A 15,437-nucleotide genomic window follows, 5' to 3' on the forward strand; every position below is an offset into this window, starting at 1 on the left:
ACTGGGTTATATAAAGGATGAAGGTCTAGAGGGTTGTTTCATGGAAATATTACAAATCATGTTTGATCTCAGCAGGATTTAATCAGCAGCTTTGGGACCAGAACTTCAGATACTTTATGAAATAAAGAAAAATCCCAAATTTTCACATCTTGATACCATCTACTATTATATAGAGTAAACAAAATAAATATAAAGTGTTAAATGAATAAATCTTACAAATAATAGATGATGGATGTTAAGCTCTCAAAGTTTCCTTGAAGAAAGAAAAAGAATGATCATTACTATTTCCATCTTAAACATGGGAAACAGGGAGAGGTGAAAGACTGAAACAAGTAGAAGTCTTTTTATTAATTGCCTAATTTATTATTATATTATCCTTGTCAATAGATAAGTTAGACTTCTGTTCTATGGATGAAGATATTGAGGTACAGATACAAGTATTTACGAACAAATATTTATTGTTCTTTCATCCATTGGACTTTGTGGTTAAGAGTCAGCTATCAAACTAGTTGCAGAAATTCAACATAGATTGGCATATTTTTCTTGTAAGTTAAACATTTTGATAATCAGTGTTAAGATCTATTTCCTTATTCATCAGATATGACTCCAAGTTGATGCACAGTTGTGTCTTAAGCCATCTGTGTTTAATTTATGTCCCAATACCTTGATGATACAGCAGATGAGATGGAGGAACACTTCACCAAGACTGGAAATAGGGAGAACAATTTGCTTCTTATACTGATGCCATGAATAAATTAGAATTGACCAACAGAAGCAAATATCCCCTTTGTCTCATTATTGCAGGAATAAACAATTCAATCAACCTAGTAAATCAAAACCAAAGTATTCTAGTTGTCTAGAGCAGGCATTCTTTAAAATTTAAATAGACAATATTAAATAATTTCATTACCAATTTAAATCAATGTGTTTAATTGCCTTGGGATAGAATTTGTGGAAGTCAGGTTGGAAAGCAGTATGGCTAAAAGTATTCAAGAAAGCGTGAAATGTTATTTTGTTATCAAGGAGACAACTATTTACACTTGTCCTAAATTTTTACATGTGAAATAATTTCTACCAGGCTCTGTAGTTTTAGAATAGAACCTCAGTTCAAGATCTAGTTCAGGAACTTTTAATTTTTACTCAAACAATATTCTGTCTCTCTAGTATTAACAATTCTATTAATGTAGTAAGAATAATCCCCCTGGCTGGTTTGGCTCAGTGGATTGAGCGTCGGCCTGCGAGCTAAGTGTCGCTGGTTCGATCTTCCAGTGAGGGCACATAAGAGAAGGAAAACTCTGACTCCAAAAAACCTCCGCTGCCTTGCGGCATACCTCTTCAGGGGAAAGGCTAAGGGAGTAAACCCCGACAGAAAATCCGGAGCCGGAGTCCCTAAGGCGGTTTGACGTTGTAGTCAACACCGGCAACTCCTGCGGCGCACCTGAAGCCAAGCTGTATTGACTCCGTCTTTCCCTTGGACCCTTCAGCTGCGAAGAGAGGTGGGGTCTGCTGCATGGGCAACAGCAGACCCTCCATATTACCCTACCCAGGCTCTGTAGCTTCAGCGTCATCGCAAGATGTCGATTCAACACGGGAGGAGACAGATACCATGTCACTCCCGAGTCGGACTGCACAGCCATTCTCGGCGGTGCAGATAGACTCTTAAGAAGCTACACCATCGTCTCTCGAGACGGACGACTGCCGACGATGACGACGAGTAAGGCTAATCCTGTATTTTTATATATGTCAGAATTACTAACCAGAGCTTAGTATTTTATTTATGTATTAATTTTTTCAAGTGAAATAAGTTCTCTTAAAATAAACAAAAGAAATAAATAACTCATTTAACTAATATATCAAGCTCTCTGCCTTTATGATTTCTAAAAAAATTTAAATAATAGTTGCCACATTTTATTGAAAGAACAATGGAATAAATATATTATAAAATAGATAATACTTTTATACTGTATCTTAAAATTTTATTCTTCTTTCAAAGAGAAGTCAAAGTTCAATAATGACACAGAAATATTAAATAATACAGGCCTTATATAAATGATGCAGTCTCTTTGGAAAGGGCATATTTATGTCCATATAATTATAGCATTTATATTAAACTGAATGCACATTGCAAAAGCAGTGGGTATATTTTTTTATTCAGTTAGCCAGAAGCTATTTAAGAGTTCTTTAAAAATCTAGTGAAAGATCTCCCTTTTTATTTTAAAAACATTTCAAAGTAATAAATGAAGTTTTCTCTCTATTTCTCACACATTCCTGAAAGATTAGTACCTACAATGGTGTAATATAGAAACTCACAATCTACATTTAATTGAATTGTATTTCTTCCAAGTAGAGTGCCTTTGCTAAAAAAGTAAACATAATACCAGTATTATGAGCCAGAAAATGCTAAAGTTTCCTCTGTATGAAGATCATGGTTGTTGGCAATGTTTAGCAGTCCCCATTGCTGACAGTAATTTAATACTGAAAATGTTTGTATAGGTTAGCATTTACTCCACATTGTCTTTGAGAGTTCCACTCATTGTAATATATATAAAAGAGGCAATCCATTTTACCCTTGTCCACGTAGAGAAGGTTTAGTTAAAAGGCACAACTGGCATCTCTATTGTTTGACTGTTGCTTCTTTCTGCCTGTGCAGAACTGCATAGAGGGCTTAGACTCTGTAGGAAAAAAACCCTGAAATCAAGCAAAAAAATTTTTTGCAATTATAACAGTTTTATGGAAAGCCACCCTTAAAAGGGTGACTGACAGTGGACAGCTGTGCATAATAAAGCTTTGCTAATGTTTATAGGCAATCAAAATGATCTTAGATTAAATATTGATAGTTTAGAAGTAATAAAAAATTGAGAAAACAAATGAGAATAAATGCTTTTAGGTGTTTCAACAGGATGCTTAATGAGAGAAGATACTGGATAATTTGTGAGAAGATAGGTCACTTCTTCAGTGTGATCCAATAACAACATTGAAAATTTTCTCAGTTTTAGGCTGTAGAGGACACAGTATAGAATGACTTTTAAGAATACTGTATAGCCATTTATTTTTACTTATTCTTTTAATGGTGAAGGAAAGAGCAGTCATCTTCCAGCAAAGCTGACCTTCTAAAGTAAATTCAAATTCTGAGCATGCTCTGTTTTAGTGCAGTGCAGCACAGCTCATTAGAGCAAGTCGGATGAAAAGTTAGAGGCACAGAAGTTCGATTCTCGACGCTCTAAGTTGCTATGTAATCTTGGGGGTTGGAAATAATGTCCTGGAAGCCAGACTGCCTTCTCTAAATGGATGTTAAAGAGGAATAACTTCTGATACTAATGAAAATGACTTATTAAATCTATTTTAGTCTTTGAAAATGTTTAGATGAAGATACACAAAATAAATACACCTTAATTGAATACTTTTGCAATCAGTGTGCAGAGTTTCCATAATGATATGAATATCTGCTACAAGATACCTCAGGTTGGGACCATGATACAAATAAAGGATGATGGAACAGGTAGTTCTTATATTATTTAAAAGTTATGGTTTGAAATGTTGTTATGAGCTTTAATCCTGGCACTGCTTCTAATAACATGGCTTAATCTCTAGCCTCACATCAGGATGACGGCTGTCGCAGTTCCCAGTCTCAGAGAGGTGATGTACTGTAAGTCTTAATTAATGTTTGTAGAACAAACAGGAGCCATGAATGAGAATAGTTATGAAAAGGGAAAGTGATATTACTATAAGAAGTGACTGCATAATGCCTTACATTAAACTAATATGACAACAATATGTATTATTCCACTATTGATAATAAGTATAACAGAGCTACAGTCCAACATGATTAGCACACTTAAAATTTTCATGTTAATGAGTTCATAGATAACAAAATCTCCCATAGACTGTGTCTATGTGCAAAGGATCCAAGGTATTACATGGTCTTTCTCTACTGTAATGTTCTCCTGAATCAATACACTATAATCATTAATGGAGCAAAAGAATCAGAATAATTTCAATTCAGAAATTGGTGCCAAACATACTTCTAAGTAGACAAAACTGGCTTGTCAATCCCAACAAAAGTTTAGAATGATTTTGTATTCATGCTAGTGTGTTGTTTTGGCTGTTAGACTGATGCATGTATAGATTTTTGTTCCAAGTAGTAATTCTTTCTCTGGTTGTTGCCAAAAGGGTCAAAATTGCCCTTAAAACTTGTGTAGCCATAACTCAACCATGATGACACCAGAAGAACCAATATGACTTCTCAAACTTCAGTTTTGTTTATTATAAAGTATTTTTTCTATTTTAGGTATGTTTTTAAAGCTCAGATCTAACAGTGCATATGAATCGTAACTTATGACATGAAAATAAATTATTTATTATACGTATTTAGAAAGAAGGACTATCAGAATTTCAAATATACATCTAGAATCTGACCACTTATCATCAGTTCTACTGTAGTCATCCTGGCAAACATCACCATGATTGTTCTTGGATTCCTGAAATTGATTCCTAAGTGGTTTCTCTAGTACATAATTTTTTTCTTGAATACATATTAATTGAAATAAATATGGATTGATTCTTTTATTTATATTATAGAAGACATTTTTTATCCTCACCTGAAGACATTTTTTTTCATTGCTTTTAAGAGAGAGAGAAACATTGATGTGAGAAGATAAACACTGATTGGCTGCCTACCACATATGCCCTGCTCAGGGACAGAAACCACAAGCTAGGCATGTGCCTGGACTGGGAATTGAACCCACAATGTTTTGGTTTACTGAATAACTCCAATCAATTGAACCACACTGCCCGGGGTGACTTTTAGGACATATTTTTGAATTTATATTCCAGACTTCCACCACACTGTCCAGGGTGATTTTTAGGAGATATTTTTGAATTTATATTCCAGATTTCCAATTGAAATATTTTATTTCAAGGAGTCACATTTGGCTGGGGCCGGGTGGGGAGCAATACATTCTTCAAACTGGAAAAACAAATGAGAGCCATACTTGTGTAAACACAGACATTACAGAGTACAGAGAATAGGGGAAGGGAGAAGGGAGTAAATATCTCTACCCTTTCTGTTAACTTTTTTTTTAACACACAAGACTGTAATGTTTTATCCTGTAGACAATCACTAGTATGTGAGAGAGCACAAATGCAATTTTTATTGTAAGGTGTGAGATCACTCTGCTTTGAGATTGCAGAGAAATAAAACCAGAGCAGGAGGCTTTTATTCTCAGGGAGAAAGACACAGATCCTCTCAGTCAGCATAGGTATTGCAGCTCTGTTAATGGCACTGTATTTATGAAAAGTATTTTAAAATGTTCTAAGGATGCGATGAATGAGGTCTCAGCTCGTGTATCTGCAAATGCAGAGGTGTCTGTTCTCTGCACTTCTGTTAATTTTTACGTGTTTTCTGTATCAAGGCCCTTCTGTTTGTCAGCCTCTACGGTGTAAGCTTTTTTGCAGAGTTGAAGTTTTTTTAGAACCAATTCCTGGGATCCTCATGTGCCACTAGAACTCTGTGTACAACTGGACAACTTTCATCTCCACAGTATTTGATTTGCAGTGCTGAGCAAGCTGGCAGGCCGCTGTGTGCACACACCCATTAGTGTGTACAACTGCACCAGCCCTCTTCCACAGCTTTCATCCATGACTTATTAGTATTCACTTCCCTTCCTAAGGCTTGTGCTGTCTTCTTGGTCCCATTGCCCTCCCCCCTCCGTTATCCTCTTCAGGGACCTTAATACTGTGGCTTCCTTCACCCTGCTTCATCACTCAGTATTTTTCTATCAAAAATATGCTATACATTTAAGTGAGTTAAAATAACTTTACTATTGTTTTAATGGTGTCTTGGTAAAGAGGAATTAGCAGTTTTCCTCATAACCACCTTGACTCGGTGCTTCTCAGTGTATTATTTTCTTGTGGCAGAGATAATCACTTGGCTTCCTATATTTGGTGAAGACTAAAATCCTGTTGTGGGGAAGTGACAAAAAGGAAGAGGGGCACATGACTGTGTTGAGTATCTGCTATGTTCCGTGCCCTTTGTTGGATATGAGAGCTAGGGACTATATAGCTATCTTTCAATTTTCCATATCAATTTACTGAAGCTTTGAGAGATTCTTTACCTTGGTAATTTCACATCCTAACAGGTTATACCAAAATTTGCACCTTAACTTAAATGCTTATTTTTCTTTCAACTACTCAATGTTGTCTTCATATCATATAGTATCTATTAGTCTAGACTACAAGTTTTTACTGTTTCAATTTATTGTGCGTATCATTGTAACACACTACTTTTAAGACATTAGTTCAGAGATTTCTATAGCAAACTGATGCAGTAAAAGAGAAAACCATTTTAAAAATCAGTTAATATAAAATATCACCAAAAACTTAAAGCATACTGTATTTTAATATTAATCATCATATCAGTTTACTCATTAGAGTGCTTTGCAATAACATAAGCAAGCTATTTTTCTCGTAATAACTATGTTAATATTGCTATTTTCCATATTCCAGATGAAATTGAATCAGCACCCTGTGCCTCATGTATTCTTAACTCTCTTCATAAATTAAAGAAATTTCTTTGCTAATTCTTTTTTCTAACAGCTTTCAGGAGTTCTAGATCATAACTATATTTCTTTTAGTCTCCACCCCTCTAGCTGACTACATGAACATACATGTTATTTCATGAGAAATAGCCTCATTTTTTATTAAAGTGCTACAATATCGACAGGAAAATCAAAAGTGAAATGTATGATGCAGCACACACTGTGATCCCTGTGTCTTTTCTCCATTCAAATTCTGTTTGTACTTTGTGGAGTATTTAGATGTGAAATTATTGAAATTTGAAAGCCCAGTGTCAGGATGACCTTAATCTATTTGATATTTAAAAAATAAAAAGTCATTAAATCAGTCTTAGAAAAAAAAATTATTATTTTTATGGTAAAATAGAAATGTTTTATCTTAAAACAATTTGAAATTATATTAATTTGCTCAATAGTTTTGACCAATGAAATCAATTAGTTTATATTCATAGACCACTATTATGTTTTCCAGTGTTACTTAACTTGATTTAATACAGTAAATGATGATAATGGAGAGATAGATTTTTATCTAGCTTCCTTCAGCGCTCTTGGCATTTTCTCTAACATTTAATTTTTTGTCATCAATGTAAGTAATGAGACACTTGAAAAGCTGATTAAGTTTTAAGTTTTCCTAAAAGCAATAAAAATCAGTGCAATTATCATCTCTATTTAATAATACTCTTTGCTTCTCTTCCCTATGTCAATGCTAGATCTGAAATTTACTATATAATTAGAATTAACTCTTTCACACAGGCACTCCCATAAGAGGACTGAGTGTAATTTTACCAGCTAGACTAATATCCAATAAAATATGAAGTTTATTAGCTATCATTTGGAGGTTGTGGTACAACTTAATTTATTTTTAATTTCTACAAAAGATTTGTGTGGGACAAGATGTTAGGATATCAGTTGACCCTCAACCTAATATAACAATGCACTTTTTAGTATCCCTGCTAGTGGGCATTTAGCCTTTGCTTGAATGTGTATAGTGTTTACTGTCTCTGCTTTGAGGTAGTCTTATTCAGTATGCAGCAACTCCAAAGGTTAGGAAAGTAGTCAGTAAAATATGCTTCTCTATCATTTCTACCTATAAGCTCGCCTTCTATACCATGAAGCCACATCAGATGTTTACTCTAACACATTTTATTATACATGATAATTATTCAGGATATTGCAACTGAGGGAAGAAAAAATGCATGTGTGATTACTTGAAAGAAAATGAAAAGAATATAATAAAGTTTTGAAAGAGGAAGCAGAGGTAGGGACTATGTGATTTTCTCTCAGTGAAATGGCAGAGAATAAAGAATATTTGCTCATGAGGTAGATTAAATATGCTTCCAGAGATTTATTCTAATCTATTTAGGTTTACAGAAGTGGAGGAGAAGATGCTACATCTGAGATAACATATGTTAATGAAGAAAATGGAAACACAGAGTGTGAGATTGGGGATGTTAATTTTAGGCATCTGACCAGAGTTTGCTACAAGTTCATGAACTCTTTCCAGGGAATGGAGCCAAATGAAGTGGAAGAAATGAGACAGATGTGTTATGTAGTAGCTTAGGATTTTCCTTATGAGTTCTTTATTACTTGTGTCACATTTGTATTTCATATTGAATTAGTAAACTTTAAATTATAAATGATTATAAGAATATTTGTTTACTAAACCAGCAATAGAATTCTAATTATGAGATTTGTGTCCTTTACATGTTCCTGAGGGAATCAATAAATGTTCCTTCTACCAGATGCCATACTTTATTTGCTGACTTTGACTTAGATACAGTTTCTTAGCAGGTATTAAAAAGACTTACTGGTGATTGTCTTGCTCTCTCTCTCAGTGGTAGTAACTGCTACATGTTGACATAACATCTATTACATGCTTTCTACTTTACTAATAAAAGCCGGTCCAGTTGAAAGACTACATTTTTCAAACTTCCATGAAATCATGGGTGAACAATGAGATGTGAGTGCAAGATGTGGTGTTGGTGTTTCTAAACTATTTATTTTTAAAGTATATGGACTCATCTGGGAGAGGTGCCCATTTCCTCTTCCTTCGTCTTCCTTCCCCTTCCTTCTCCATGCCTCAGACAAGGTGGTTAACTCTAAGCATCTATCTTGGACCACAATGCAATGTTATCAATGGAAGCCAGTTCTTATTATTAAGGTATATAAAGACAGACTAAGCTTGGATCCCACATGCTCGTGGTATTTTTATTGTAGCCCTGGGCTCTGTAAAATTGAACTTTTCCTGTTATATGGAAAAATAAACATCTATTTTGCTTAAAACATTTTTATTTGGGGACAGGGTGTTATGTTTTAGTCAGACGAAGTCAATTGTACCTGATGAATGCCCAAATTGAAATTACTGATATGGGGAAATTGTTTATAGGAGGCAAGGCATGGCTTGTATTTCTAAATATAATCTTATAAGATTTGCTGGGTCCAAGAACTAGGTATTTCACATTTTCTAGAGATATCTGACATTGATGGATCAATGGAAGTCTGTGTAATATGTACAAGCCCGAAAGTTTGAGAGGAGAAACACCTCAGTTGAATTCCAACTTTGTCTTTTTCTTTTTTTTAAAAATAACTCTGGGAAAGTTGCCTAACCTGTGTAAGCCTAATTTTCTTCATCTACAAATTGGGCATAATAATTATTTCTACCTTGTAGGATTGTTGTAAAAATTATATGAGCTAATGTATATAAAGAATTTATCATAAAGCCCAGCACTTAACAGAAGTTAGATGTTATTATTGCCAGTTTCTGTTATCAGTTAAGGGGAGATGATTTCTTTTCTTTCCTGATTTAATTGAATTGTACCACATCTTGCTTCTTAACATTATTATTTTCAGTATGCATGATGTTCAACCTTGCTCCTGTCCTAACCTACATTCTTTAATAGAGATTATTTCACAGGGACTGATAAGAAGAAGGTAACCAAGAAAGCTATTTAATAGTTTTAGGGATTTTTTTCTATATTCAGAGAGGGAAAATTTGTGGGAGTGAAACTTTAACCATTACAGGTGTGTATGTTCCTTGGTTGTTAGGAATTAATGATAAATTATAAAATTCAAGAAGTGAAATACATATCTTTACTTTGCATATATAAAATCCCATGGCATTGCAAATTATAAAACTTGGCAAAATTGAGATTTTTCTCTGCACATCTTGTTGATGTGTCTTCCTTAAATCCAGATGCATAGTTCTACATGGGCCAGTTGCTATTCCATTATTTATTTTATGGTCTAGGTTAGATAATTTCCTGAGATACCAATACCCCCAAATTTGGACTTAACTATTGAAGCTCCTGTCTCTTTCTCTGGCCTATTCTGACCAATGGATAGGGCTCTTGTACTTCTGCATGAAAATTTGTACAATAAAGGCCATATCTCCAGTTCAGTGTCCCTCATGTTACATACCACATTGCTGAGAGAAGTTTAACAGAGACTGAAGTCATAGAATATCCTAAACAAACTAGACTCAATGCTTCTGAGTTGGTGTTAGTTTTTTAAAATTTTTTAAGTTGTGGCTTCAAATCAGAGTATAGGTTGAAAGCAAAGAACCTGATCTCCCATAGGATTGGAAGTAATGTTAAAGGCTTAAATACTCTTTAATCTGTCACTGATTGAGATATGTAATTAGACAATATGCCAGGAAAGGTTTACTTTATAACTGGTTGGAAAGCATCTGATTACTTAGTTTTCAGCCCAATAATATTCAAAAAGATTTAGTTAGATATTTGGTTATTGATAACTTATTGGATTTATTTGAGAGACGCTGTCTCATTAAAATATTCCTTAAAGAAACCTGTTTCTTAAAAGTGACAACTGCTATTGTCTCTCTATGAGCCTCTCAAATTCAGAAATTGTAAAATGAAGACTTTTTTCACCCTTTTTAGTTCTATAACAGAAAAATTTTGATAATTGTTTGATCAAAGAAATGCTTTGAAGCACATTCAGAAATTAGATCTGGGTATGTGATAAACAAATCTCTTTCTAACATCAGCCAGGACTTCCTCTTCTGTCTGAAGTTGCTAGGATACTATCTTAAAAAAATAACTCATTTGATTAGCTGCAAATAGAAATGGCTTTTTTGAACAAAGTTCATACATTTATAATAGCCTAGGTCAGGCGTAAATCTATACTAGCTAAATGTTAAGCATATGATCTGATTACCCTCTTGAATATTGGAAGAAAAACCATTATTTTTCTTTATAAAATGCATGACACTGGATGACTTTTAGCCATGTTTCACCATAAAAATGAAAATATTATTGGTATAGGGATATTTTCTCTTGCTTTATTCTGGATTTTAGACCACATTGTGAGGATCCAATGAAACACCATATGCAAAAAAACACTTTGAAGCTATACAATCAATATGCAAATACAAAATTAGATAAGTGCAAATCTTGCCTATTAGCTATACCTGTGACCTATTACTTGTGTCTATTTAATAACATTTGATACCATATTTTATTCATTAATAAAAAAGCCCTGTAATATCATGGTAGTGGCCATTAATATTTAATTTAATGGATAAAGTCATACCTTAGGCACAGCCAACATCTTCCTGTGGTTATAAAGTTTTCAGGACAGATGGAAACCTTGGTCTTAATACGAACATTGCAAAGCAAACTCCACTATATAATGACCTTGCTTTACTGTTTTTATATCTTGTGAAATTCAAATAACACCTGTGGATGTGTAGGACAAAAACCAAAAATGTTGTTTAAAACAGCATCCATGGTAGAATCATTTAGCCAAATAACTCAAAAACTACCAATGGACTTATTAACTGTTCCCTCATGTGAAACAAAAATTTCACATGTCTTTAATTATGTTGATTTTTCAAAAGTATCATTTGTTTGGTATGTTCTTAGACCAAAGTAATATATTCTATGCATATGGTGTTTCCTGCAAGGGTGGTACTACTTAGTCCACGCAGGCTTCTGTAACACAACTCCACATATCGGGTAGCTCATAAAAAACAGAAACACATTCCTCACAGTTGTGGAGGCAGGAGGTCTGAGATTATGGTGCCAGCTTGGCCAGGTGAGGGCTTTGTACCTGGTTTACAGCCAGAGCCTGGTGTTGTGTCCTCGCATGGGGAAGAGGTGAGAGATCCCTGTGGGTCTCTCTTATAAGAACATTAGTAGCATTCTTGAAGGCTCCACTCTCATGGTTTAAGCCCCTCTCAAAGGCTCCACCTTCTAATACCATCATCACACTGGGCATTAGGATTGCAACATTATGGTTAAAAAAAATTTTAGTCAGTCAGTCTCTGCATTTTGATTGGGTTGTTTAATCCATTCATATTGAATGTTATTGTTATTATAGTTGTATTTACACCCACCATTTTACTTTTAGTTTTTAATTTTTTATGTTTTTGCCCCTCTGTTCTTCCTTTGTATTTTCTTTTGCATTAAGTAAAATATGTTCTAATGTAGCATTTTAATTTGTTTAATGAGTTTTTCATTATATATATCGCGATTGCTCTAGTGTTTCCATTTACATCTAAACTTATCAGAATTATCTGCAGGTATATAGTAGCTCAATTTCAGTGATACACAGAAATATTATTTTATATAGTGCTATTCCCTTTTCCTCCTTTTTGTGGTATTATTGCTATACATATTACACCTATTAAGTTATAAATATATAGTTGTTGTAATTATTAGTTACCACCTTTAGCAATCTCTTAGCTCAAACAGTTTGCTCTCACTCACTGTCTTTGGGCTATTATTGGCAAATACTGTACTATATTACACATAAATTACATTGTTCTATGTTACAAGCCCAACATTATATCATTACATATAATTTTATTCAATTGTTTAAAAATAAGTTATGAGAAGAAAGAAAAAAGTGTTTATTCTTTTATTATAAACACAATTATATTTACTGGTGCTCTTTGTTTTTATTGATTCAAATTACTCTCTGAGTTCTTTTGCTTTAATCTTGAGGAACTTCCTTTAGTATTTTGTAAGGCTGGTCTGCTAAGAATAACTTCTCTATTTTTTTTTTATTTGTAGTTTTTAAAAACTACATGTGCACATAAAAGTAAACAAATTCACACATTTCATAAGAGATGAGTAATAACTTAGAAGTCTCTATAACAAATTGACATTTTTATTAGCACATAATAATGTAGCTCTGTCAAGATGTACAGTAACTCAGATATGTGAATGTAAAGCTTGTATAGGTACATTTATTTTGGCTGACATTTTAGATGTATTGGGTAGGGAAATATTTTTGAATCCTGATGCACCCAAGTTCTTTAGGGCATCAAAATGTCTCATTGAAATTAATATACAAATTATTTTACATAGTGTATGTTTCTGATGACTGTGCAAAGTGGATAGTTCTGACAATGTATACAAAAACAATTGATCTTCTCATTTGCATTTTGCTCAATGTTAGATTCCTGGCTTAAACAGTTCACGTTTTTTGAGACCACAATGACACCTACTAAAAAGCTTTCTGCTTATCAAAACTATAGAGTTGATTTTATGTAGCATCATATCACTCAAGTGGTGCCTTATAAGATTACTTAAGAAGTCAGGTGCTAAGCCTAGAGCTGTAAATATTTAATATCCTGATTGTGGACTGTTATGTGTAAAGACAAGTCTACATATGCCTAAGGGCAGATTTAGTCTTTATGGGTTATCTGAGAACGCTGAGTTTGTTGATATTCATGAAGTACTGTTTTACTACTTATATTTAATAATTTGATTAATAAAAGATAAATTTCTGAGGGCAATGATTCTTACATACCATTTTTAATATTAATCAATTTAGAAGGCGTGCAGGGCCAGAGACGTCATGGACTCGGGAGCTGGAGCAGTGGGGAAGCGGTGAATAATAGCTCTTCAACTCTGCAGTAAAAAATGGCCTCCAAAAAAACTACATTGCAAAAAATGGGAAAGAAACAGAATGGAAAGAGTAAGAAAGTTGCAGAGGCATAGCCTGAAGAATTTGTAGTGGAAAAAGTATTGGACCGACGTGTAGTGAATGGGAAGGTGGAGTATTTCCTGAAGTGGAAGGGATTCACAGATGCTGACAATACCTGGGAACCTGAAGAAAACTTAGATTGTCCAGAGTTAATTGAAGCATTTCTTAATTCTCAAAAAGCTGGTAAAGAAGAAGATGGTACAAAAAGAAAGTCTTTATCTGACAGTGAATCTGATGATAGCAAATCAAAGAAGAAAAGAGATGCCGCTGATAAACCAAGAGGCGTTGCCAGAGGTCTTGATCCTGAACGAATAATTGGTGCCACAGACAGCAGTGGAGAATTAATGTTTCTCATGAAATGGAAAGATTCAGATGAGGCAGATTTGGTACTGGCAAAAGAGGCAAATATGAAGTGTCCTCAAATTGTAATTGCCTTTTATGAAGAGAGACTAACTTGGCATTCTTGTCCAGAAGACGAAGCCCAATAATTCTTTGCATTGCTTTTTATATATATTTATATATATATAAAATTTGGGTCTTGTTTTTTTTATTTAATAGCGTAAAGAAATAACTACATTCTAATAACAATCATGTTTGTTTTGAAGTAGTACTGGGGGAGTTGTGGGGGGTTGCATCTGTAGCTTATCTGTAGCACTGGTTACTTTGGAACAAAAGCTTTCTGTAGTTGTTTCCTTTATCAGAAAAAAACATTTGATACCGTGGTATATTCTTTCCTCTGAGTTAGAGAGCACCTTTCTAAATGTCGAGGGTAACCTCCGCTGTTGTTTCTCAGTCAGAATTTGTGTTTAAGTCATATATGCATAAGGACCATTGTGGGTATTTTTGTTTATTTGGTGGGGAGTGGTTGGCATGTATACATATGTAAATGGTTTCCTTTTTTATTTTTTCCTTTTTATCCAAAACAAAAGGCATTTCACAACCATAGATAAGCTCGTGTTTCTTGGCTGCCATCATTTTCAACAACCTAAGAAATAAATCACGTCAAGTTAAATTGAACTTCTTCCCGAAGTTTTAACCTTTGAAATTAAATAGATAATTTTTAATTAATTGGGCAATTTGAATATCATGTAAGCAGTTTAAATTGGACAGTTTAAGAGCCATATCAGAATCCATGTCTGTATCTACAATTATAAATGCAAGTTTTGTTTTTTTTTGCAAAACCCCTGAAAGGAAAATGTTATCACTACCAACAATGTCCCTTCCCAAATGAAGTAACTAGGCAAACCCTGGTGTGTTTTAATTAGGCAAGCAAGACTTAAAGGTTTCACCTAGTAAGTCATTCCTTTAAAGTTAAAATCCCTGTGTTATATTGACTGAAAAGTTATGATCATGGAGTGTGTAAAACTTTATTCATGGAAACCTAATCAAGTCATTAGAAACCTTGGCAATTTAGGCCTGCTGGAATAAATGGATGAGCAAACTTCCATAATCCTAAATCTTGACCTGCATATTTTTATTCCAGCTCATTCCTTACATGTAGGCTCAGTCTCAGTATTTGGGTTATTGGTTCAGTAGAAGCCAGGAAAAACTAACTCTGTAGTAAACCGAATGTTATCCAACTGTATATTGTTTACTTTATTGTAAATACTGGTAAACAGTGGTCAATAAATAGTTTTATATTGAAAAAAATATTAATCAATTTAATATATTGCTGACTTCAACATTAGTTTTTTTCAGTCCCATGAGTGACCTTTCTGCAACTATCAGACCTGTTTAATGAATAGTATTGATAATAATGACAATTACTTAGTTTTATTTCATGTCTTTCTTCAGAGAACCTCAAAGTACTTTGGGCCTTTTTTCCACAATTAATTTTCATAAAATCTCTGTAATATATTAGAAATTAGGTAGGAGAGAATGCGATGGCACTTTTAGAAATGGTGAAATTTCTAT

At 33.8% G+C, this 15,437-nt stretch overlaps 1 pseudogene; it reads left to right on the forward strand.

Moving 5' to 3' along the window:
* Positions 1-13,459: 13,459 nt before the first annotated feature.
* Positions 13,460-14,054, forward strand: LOC150001473 (chromobox protein homolog 3 pseudogene; annotated as a pseudogene).
* Positions 14,055-15,437: the final 1,383 nt, after the last annotated feature.

Source organism: Furipterus horrens, unplaced genomic scaffold (genome assembly GCF_987537825.1).
Source record: "Furipterus horrens unplaced genomic scaffold, mFurHor1.1.pri manual_scaffold_9, whole genome shotgun sequence".
Lineage (NCBI taxonomy): Eukaryota > Metazoa > Chordata > Mammalia > Chiroptera > Furipteridae > Furipterus > Furipterus horrens.